The sequence below is a fragment of the Setaria viridis genome, chromosome 3, assembly GCF_005286985.2.
Source record: "Setaria viridis chromosome 3, Setaria_viridis_v4.0, whole genome shotgun sequence".
Classification (NCBI taxonomy): domain Eukaryota; kingdom Viridiplantae; phylum Streptophyta; class Magnoliopsida; order Poales; family Poaceae; genus Setaria; species Setaria viridis.
The window spans coordinates 23,427,553-23,436,339 of NC_048265.2; the positions used below are offsets into that span (position 1 = coordinate 23,427,553).

Consider the following 8,787-nt stretch of genomic DNA (forward strand, 5'->3'; position numbering starts at 1 on the left):
TTCCTTACATCTTATATGTTTGTGGTTGTGGACATGATGCATGAATCCTTGGAAATTCTGGCGCTTACCACTTTACCAGTCAGACAAAGAACGATGACACCTTGAGACCAAGGAAATTACGTGGAAAAGAAGGATTCGTCTTAAGACTTTGTAGTTGTAGGCTTCTACTAAAGAGAGATATTTGGACAACAAAGTGAGAGTTTTACACGTTTTATCTGCTTCTTGAGGTAGGATGTTCGCTCATACTAATGAAATGTAACGTCCACTTTTGCCTTTGATAAACACTTACGTACTTCACATTCAATCTGACAACACAAGTGAACAACACTATATATGCTTATAAAGAAAAAACAACACTGTACATAACACTGAAGTGTATGTCAATTATTCAAACTGGTTGTTTTTTTTTCTTGCCTAGAATGGTTGTCATTTTTTTTTGCATTTAGTTTGAAGCATTTTAGAAAGTTGATGTCTAAGAGTGCTATAGAACTTGCTGAGAAGTTCAAAGAATAAAAAATATTTATAAGAGCGGAGTAAAGAAATCTAGAGTGACATGTATTGTCTTAGAACCAGTACTATCTATTTATTCCCAAAACTATTTTTTGGATATGAACAAAAAAATCTTGGACCCCAACAATGCCTAAAAGCTCCGCCCAATATGAGCAGTCTATGGAGCCAAACTTTTGCTGCACCGTCTTGGTTTCTCGATCCTCCCGCGTATTTCGTGCATGCGCGTCGTCGGTTTCTTCCTATCTGTTGCGTGCCACGCCCTGCAAAGAGCGTATGGCCGCCACATCCGATTGTGTGCAAAGGCACTGGCTCTGGCTCCTATCGAAGAGTGCGACGACGTGTCGGCGCCTCCGTCTCTGGAGTCGGGGACGCCTGCCGCCTGCGGCTGTTGAATTGCTCCGATGGGTGGCCATGCCCATCCTTCTGTCCAGGCACGGCTTCTGCATTGCAGCAATCGAGAAAAAAAAAAGGACGAAGGAGGTGGCGATAGAAAATAACGTGGAGAGGTGACATCGATAGTTTTACGTAAAAAAAACAACAACAAAAGCTGGATCCATGGATTGATGATGTGGCAGCACTACAACTTTTTTAACAAATTTTTTGGGAATTGTTGGGTGCAGGAGTCTTTTTTCCTCCTAATAGTTTTTAACAAAATTCAAAAATCAATTTTTTAGTCTATATTTTTTAGAAACTCTTGGAGATGCTCTGAGACTCTAAGGGTGTGTTTGGTTGGGCTGTGAGCAGTGGGAAAACTATTGGACTGTGAGCTGTGGAAAAAGCTGTTGTGGGCTATGAACTGTTGGAAAGCTGAAAGCCGTTTGGTTGTAACAGCTGTGAAGCTGTAGATTCGTTGGGAAATGTCTGTAATGTTCTTGAAGGCTTGAGAGACTGTTGATATTCAAATTGATGGTAAAATAATGTATTGTTCAGTAATTCGCATGCAAATTACCATTTTAGAAAGGAAAACTTAATTTTTTAAAGTTTTGCATCCACCATTAACATATGGTCCACATGGATATAATGATAAATTTTTACAAAAGATATATGGTTTATAAAACGATGTCCTTCATCAACATAATTATCTCTCTCTCGGACTAACCAAAGCATTAGCTATCCTACTACGAATGGTATTCATGGTATCCTCATTCTCTCCATCTGGATTGTCATCTCTTTGTGTTTGTGTTGTGGCACTGTGTTGTAGCAGGTACTCCTCATTAGCATCACATCTATTGAACAACCTATCTTGCAAATTACTATCACAGATAAAATTATGTAATGCCATACAAGCTAGAATTATATGCTTCTGAGTACGAGTAGGAAAACTTGGAATGCCCTTCAAAATACGCCACTTCTGCTTCAAGACTCCAAAAGCCCACTCAATGACATTTCAAAGAGATGAATACAAGAAATTGAACACCTCGTACTTCCCTTGAGGAGCACGCCCATTACTACGAAGTCAAAACTCTAGTATATGGTATGTGCTTCCTTTGAAAGGGGCAAGATATCCTAGTTGGTTTAGATAATTAGAGTCAACGAGATAATATTTACCTATAAAACCAAATCAACAAAGGTAAATAACAATAGAAGTATTGATAGTAACAAAACATGTATACCTTTAGGAGGCACGGGAAATGAAGGAAAATTTGCTAAAGCATGATTTAGGATCCATGTGTCATGTGCAGAACCCGGCCACCCAACAACCACAAAGATAAATTGCATGTCAAAATCACAAATAGCTAGCACATTCTAAGATGTATACCCATGTCGACATGTGTGGACATGTGTGGTTGACTATTTCCTCTATTGGCACTGCTTCCGGAACATGTGAACCATCAATAGCTCCAATAGCACCTTTGAAATAAGGCTAGAATGGTACTCCTTGACCTTTTCATGGTCAACAGAGAAAGTAGGATCTCTTGGCTTGATATTATCCTTTGCTAACTTGTGCAAACAATTCAAGACTTTGTGAAACTTAGTGTGAACTGTCCAAAGTGACCGAGTAAAATGGTTTTCAGCTTGTGAGAATGATTCAAGTCCTCCAACTATCCACAAGAACATCGCCAATGACTCAATTGATGATACATTGTTAATTGGTGTCAAACCGTAGTTCGAGATGAGCAAGTCATGAAGTACCAAGAACACATCAGTGCTCATCCTAAACATCTTATAAAAGTACCTCGGATGACCCATGCACCGCACAACCCATTGAAGTCCAGTTTCTAGTGTTCCCCTGTATTCTCCTTTGTGCAAATACAGATCCCTCTACTGGTACCCCCATTTGACCAATAATGGTAACCTGCTGGGAAGCTCAGACAGAAGCAATAGTCCTTGATGTCCCTTTTTTGCCTACTCATCCATGTTGGCATCCATCTACACAAGATATGGACAACAATGAGATCAAAATATGGACGGCAATGAGATCAAAATATGGACAGTACGTGAAATGAAAATATGGACAGCAACGACACAACAATATCTGCAATGGTTCTCAAATAACTCAAGCAAATAATCTTTTACAGTACACGCAACAGATAACAAAGGCAAATAAATGGTTCTCAAAACACAAAACTAGAAATAAATGAAAAGTTCTACAGCCGCCTCATCAACTCCTTCTGATGCTCCCTCTCAAGTAGATCAAACCTTTCTTCATTTGTTTCAAGCGAGCTAAAGACCTCCCTAAATTCAGGTTTGACGATCAGGAAGGTGGTTGTGTGCATTAGAGCAGTTTTTTCTTGCACCCCACAATCTTTCACCATCTGCATTACCTCTTTAATTCTAGGGACTTTGCTGGTGGGAGGAGGTGATGATGCTTCAACACTTATGGAGATCTTCTCTGCTGCTATTTCTATCTTCAAACATGTGTTCTTATATAGTCGAAAGAATAGGCTCTTCTCATCCTTCTCTTCAGTAATAGTAGAGCTGTCCTTGCATTTCCTTTTACCTGGTTTTGATTTTTTCAAAGCAGCCAACTTGACATCATCGTTATGATGAGTTCTTTGTATCTCAGCCACATCCTCATCACTTGAGTCATCGGAGGAAATATCTCCAAGACAGGATGCACTAGCACCGCTAACATGTACCTTATCAAACAACATATGCAGAGCATCAAGGTGCTTCGGTTCTTGTTTTTGGAACCTCACATGGTTCCATTTGATACCTTTACCAGGATTGTTGCATCTCTGAAATTAAATGGAAAAAAGTTAGCAAGTCAGCACATACCAAAGCATGCAAAATGAATAATGAACAAAAACAGTACAGTTGTTACAGCAAGGAGTTCATCCCACCATTCCTTAGAGCAGTTAACAATTTGCTTTGCCTCATTCCATCCAAGCCCAGTGGCAGAATTCTTGAACTCCATAAACCATGTATATTCCTTTTTCATATTGTCCAACTTGTTTTTCAATTATTTTTTGTTTGCTTCAGACCTGTTTTTTCTTCACATTTAGTTACCATATTTTTCCAACCAGTCCTAGTGAAAATTCCCAGCGGCCTATTCCCAGCTTCTATCTCTCCTTTGCATACATCAATGAAATGCCTCACATTGGCATCACTCCAATCTGCGTTATCAGCCATTCTTGAATGAAGCAAAAAGCATTCCAAATGTCACATACAAAACCTATAAAGAAGCAACTACAGAAGCAGTAGCAGCCTAGCAATCTGCCTAGGATTAGCAGTAACAATTTGCACACACATACACATACACAAACTAGTAATCTGCACATTCACAATCTGCCAACCATGTAACCTTTGTACTTGTGGGTTGAAAACTGCTATAGTTTAATGGTGAAAATAGGATTCTTTCCAATGAAAAATACAGTACAAATACAAAAGTTCATATGTGGACATGTGGTACAGCTACTAGAGACACTACGAAGACAAGAGCAACGATTGACAGCATCTACGAAATGGCCAATAATAGCAGTAAGGTAGCTAGCAGTACCAATTTGGAGGTAAAGAAGGAAGAGGGGGAGTATCATGTACCTGCAGGAGGTGGCTGGCATGCGGATCAGGAAGGGGAGGTGGCCGGCGTGCATATCGGGAAGGGGAAGGTGGCCGGCATGCAGAGGAGGCGGATGATGGGCTCCGCCGGCTCGATTTGTTGCTACTGGCTCGATTTCGTGGCCGTCGGCTCCATGGGAGGCGGAGGAGAGTCGCCACCGGCTCGAGGGGAGGCGGAGGAGGGGCGCCGCCAGCGTGGCTCGTCGCGCAGTCGGAGGGCAGGGCTGGACGCGCCGCCGCTTGAACCCTAGGTTGCAGCGTGTGGAGGTGGAGAGGCGGTGTCAGGCGGAAATGAGAGGAGGTGTCAGGGAAAAAAAGAAAATGAAAAATTACGCGCATAACGATTGGCAAGGCGGGTAATTTCACTGAAAGACTCGCTCTCATAGCAGCAAAAAGCACCCTAAGGCTTGCTGTGGAAAATGAACTAGAGGAAAGCTGCTTTTGTGGAAATACCTGGTTGGAAGCCCACCCCTTTGGTTTGGCTTTTGACCTTTTTAGAGCAAAAACAAGTTTGGAAGTCAAACCAAAGGGACTCTAACTATTGGAATTGACCTTAGGTGTCAGCACAGAGGGCAAGGCAATATATGACTACCGGAAGCGCCATCAAGGGCCTATTTGGATACACACTCCTAAAGATTAGGACTCCACTTTTAGTCCACTTTTAGGACTACCTGGTTTGAAGCATGACCTCTCTCAATTTAGGAATAGAAGAGATCAATTGAAAAGGATATATACCTTTTGGAAAAGCCTACAGAAGGAATCAAGGCTAGGTAGAAATTCAGATGGGACAGTGCTACCTCCTAATTGGTGGTGGGATATGCACACAGAGGTGAGAGACAAATTTTCAACTAACTATTTTATTTCTAGGATGTAGTGCTCCTGACTTAGAATCACATCTCACTTGCAGAAATGTCCTGATTTTAGGAAGTTGCAGAATGGTGCTCCAGAGTACTTAGATCAATTAGAAGAAATATTTCATGAAACTGCAGTTGATGGCAGCACATCATACATTCAGAAGTTGAGGAGGAGGAAGAACAAGATGGTGAAGATGGTGAAATTGGAGACCTTGGAGTTGGTGGAGAGGATTTTGATGCTGAAGATGCCTCTTTCTATGATAGCCCAAAGAGCTCAAACACCAGGAAGAGGTCCAATGCAAGCACAAAGTCAACTGCTACTAGTCCAGGAAAAAATCAAGAAGCCCAATGGTCAATGCAGTGACTAATTACTTCAATAGGAAATCTCAGAAGGATGATGTCACCCATAATATTTTCAGGAGTGTTGGTGAATCAATTGTTAAATTCACAGAAGAGAAAAGGCAGAAGCTGAACATTAATGGAGTGGCAAACGATGTTAGGAGATGCCAGCAGTTAGCACTAGAATGTGGTGCAACCAAGGACAGTGCTGAAATGTTTGCATGTTTAGACATATGCAAGGATCAATACAATAGGGAATTCTTCTTCAACCTTCCTAATTCAGAGGCTAGGATGGCTTTTTTGAAAAGATGGTGCAAGACCAAGAACTTAGACTAGAATTTAGACTAGAATTTAGTCATAAAATTCTGTGGCTATTTCAAACTTCAATTGTTGGTTTGTGAACATTTTATTGTGCCTGTTAGAACATGTTATTGTGGCTGTTTGAACCTTACATTGTGACTGTTTGGAACTTGTTTTGTGGCTGTTTGAACCTTCTATATGTGGCTGTTTGAATAATATTGTGCCTCTTATTTGATTGTTTGAATAATGTATGACTTATTTATTTTGTAATGGTCAATTAGGATGATGGTCAAGAAGGAGATTCTGATGAAGAATTTTTAAATTTGGCATGCAAGTTTATGGAGATGGAAATGATTCGTCGAAAGAGGAATCGAGAGATTATGGAGTCCTCAATAATGCTTGGTATGTACTATAATACTTACTTGAACAAAGGGCCACCTAGGGTACCCACTGTACCGGGCATACAATTGGTGCAAGAGACACTATCAAATGCAACTTCTTGCTACAACATGTTTAGGATGTCTTGCACTTTATTTCATCAACTTCATGACCTGTTGGTTGAGTCTTATGGTTTGAGTGGAACTAGAAGAATGTCAACGATGGAGGCTTTAGCTATGTTCCTATGGATAAATGGTGCGCCCCAATCACTAAGACAAGTTGCGGATCGGTTTGTAAGGTCATTGGAAACAATAAGCCGCACATTCGATGTTGTTTTGTCAAGTGTTATTAAGCTAGCAGTAGATATAATTAGGCCAAAGGACCCTCAGTTTACAACCATTCACCAGAGGTTGAGAAACCCTAGGTATGCTCCATATTTCAACAATTGCATAGGAGCTATAGATGGGACTCATATACCAGTTGTGGTGCTAAATAATAAGTTGGTTTAGCATATGGGCAGACATGGATATCCTACATAGAACGTGCTTGCCATTTGTGACTTCGACATGAGATTCACATTTGTTGTTAGTGGATGGCCTGGATCAGTTCATGATATGAGAGTATTCACTGATGCCATAAATAAATATACTGACAAGTATCCACACCCTCCTCCAGGTACAACTTTGCTCACAACATGTTGCCAAAATCATTTATATGGCAATATTTCTAACCATATTCTCTGTACATTTGTAGGAAAGTTTTATCTAGTAGACTCTGGATATCCTAACCGTCCGGGGTATCTTGCACCATACAAGGGTACGAAGTACCACCTTCCTGAGTTCCGTAGTGGCCCAAATCCGAAAGGTATGAAAGAGACGTTTAATTACGCGCATTCATCACTTAGAAATGTTATTGAGAGGTTGTTCGGAGTTTTGAAGATGAAATGGAGGATTTTATTGGGAATTCTAAGTTTTCCAATGGAAAAGCAAAGCAAAATAATAGTAGCATGTATGGCACTTCACAATTTCATTAGAGAGAACAATAATACGGATAGGGCCTTTCATATGTGTGATCGTGATGAAAATTTTGTTCCTTTGGCCGAAGAATCAAGCTCTGAAGGACATGAGGGAAATACCGAAGAGTTAGACGGAGACCAAAATATGAATGACTTTCGTGATAATATAGCTAATGCTTTGTTCAATAGATCGTAGAGGTTTTGTATTTTTGAGTTGTAATGACATTGACGATGGATTGTGCTTATTATATTATTTAATGTTTATTGGACATTGCAAAAATATTTTATTGACAAAGTTAAGAAAAAGGGCCAGCAAAATAAAAAAATGGCAGCTAGCACTTGCGCCACAAAGCACAGCTGCGCGTCAGAAGCAGCGCTGCGCGTCACAAACAGAGCAGAGGTTAGAGGAGTAATTAGGGGTACAAAAGTCATTTTCCCTCTAACATCCTAAAGATTAGGATTCCATCCAAACAGCCCACTCCTAAATTTTAGTACTACCAATTTCTAGCTCCTAAAGTTTAGGACACTACTAAATTTTAGGAGTTTGTATCAAACAGGCCCTAAACTATAAAGCCCACTAACAATCCATTAGGTCAGGCATGCAGCACCGCACCAGCGTTCCCTTTATTTATTTTTTCGTACCGCTCCGTTGCATGCACGCATGCATGCAGGTACCGGTGAGTGTCATTGACTTTTTTTAGCGTTGTACATAGCTCAATTTTTTTTTGCTAAAGATTTTGTAACCTGGTATATTCAAATATTAAAAAATATACTCAACATTTAAAAATACTAGATTCAACATTTATCCAATTTAGTTCAAATATTTTAGTAAAGTAGTTCAGCATTTTATGTGAAATGTTGAAGCAGTATTCAGAAAATGTTGCACATATATATCCCAAAATGTTGAAATAGTATATTTTGAATGTTGATTTTAAAAAACAGATAAAAAGTCACAATATATTGATATTGTATTTTATTTTGTTGTTTAAATTCTAACTAGCATCATGATTCAAACAGAATCCGAAACACATTTATGGTTGAAAGAAAAATGGAATTGAGGTTTCAATCAAAAGAATCTCGCCAACCAACCATCAGCGATCACCCGCAACCATTCACGAGCCCCCACATGTCCAGCTCCACCCGCAGCAAACTCATGCACGTAACGTGCTCGCTTGCCAGTTTTGATCTGATCCGTCCATCGTAGCCTGCACCAATCTCAAACATCGGAAGCCATATAACAAAAATACTTCCCAAAGATACTTAGGTCCATGGGGCTCCTATGTGGCTAGCGGAAGCCAGTTAAGCCTCACAACTATAAAGCTCAGGCCCAATTAAAAATTCAAATGAGCATTTTAACATAATCAATTCAACATTTCAGCAAAATCATATTAA

General features: G+C 40.0%; 1 pseudogene; it reads right to left on the minus strand.

Annotated features, from left to right (window-relative positions):
- Window positions 1-3,087: 3,087 nt before the first annotated feature.
- On the minus strand, window positions 3,088-4,083 carry LOC140222113 (uncharacterized; annotated as a pseudogene).
- Between the last annotated feature and the right edge of the window lie 4,704 nt (window positions 4,084-8,787).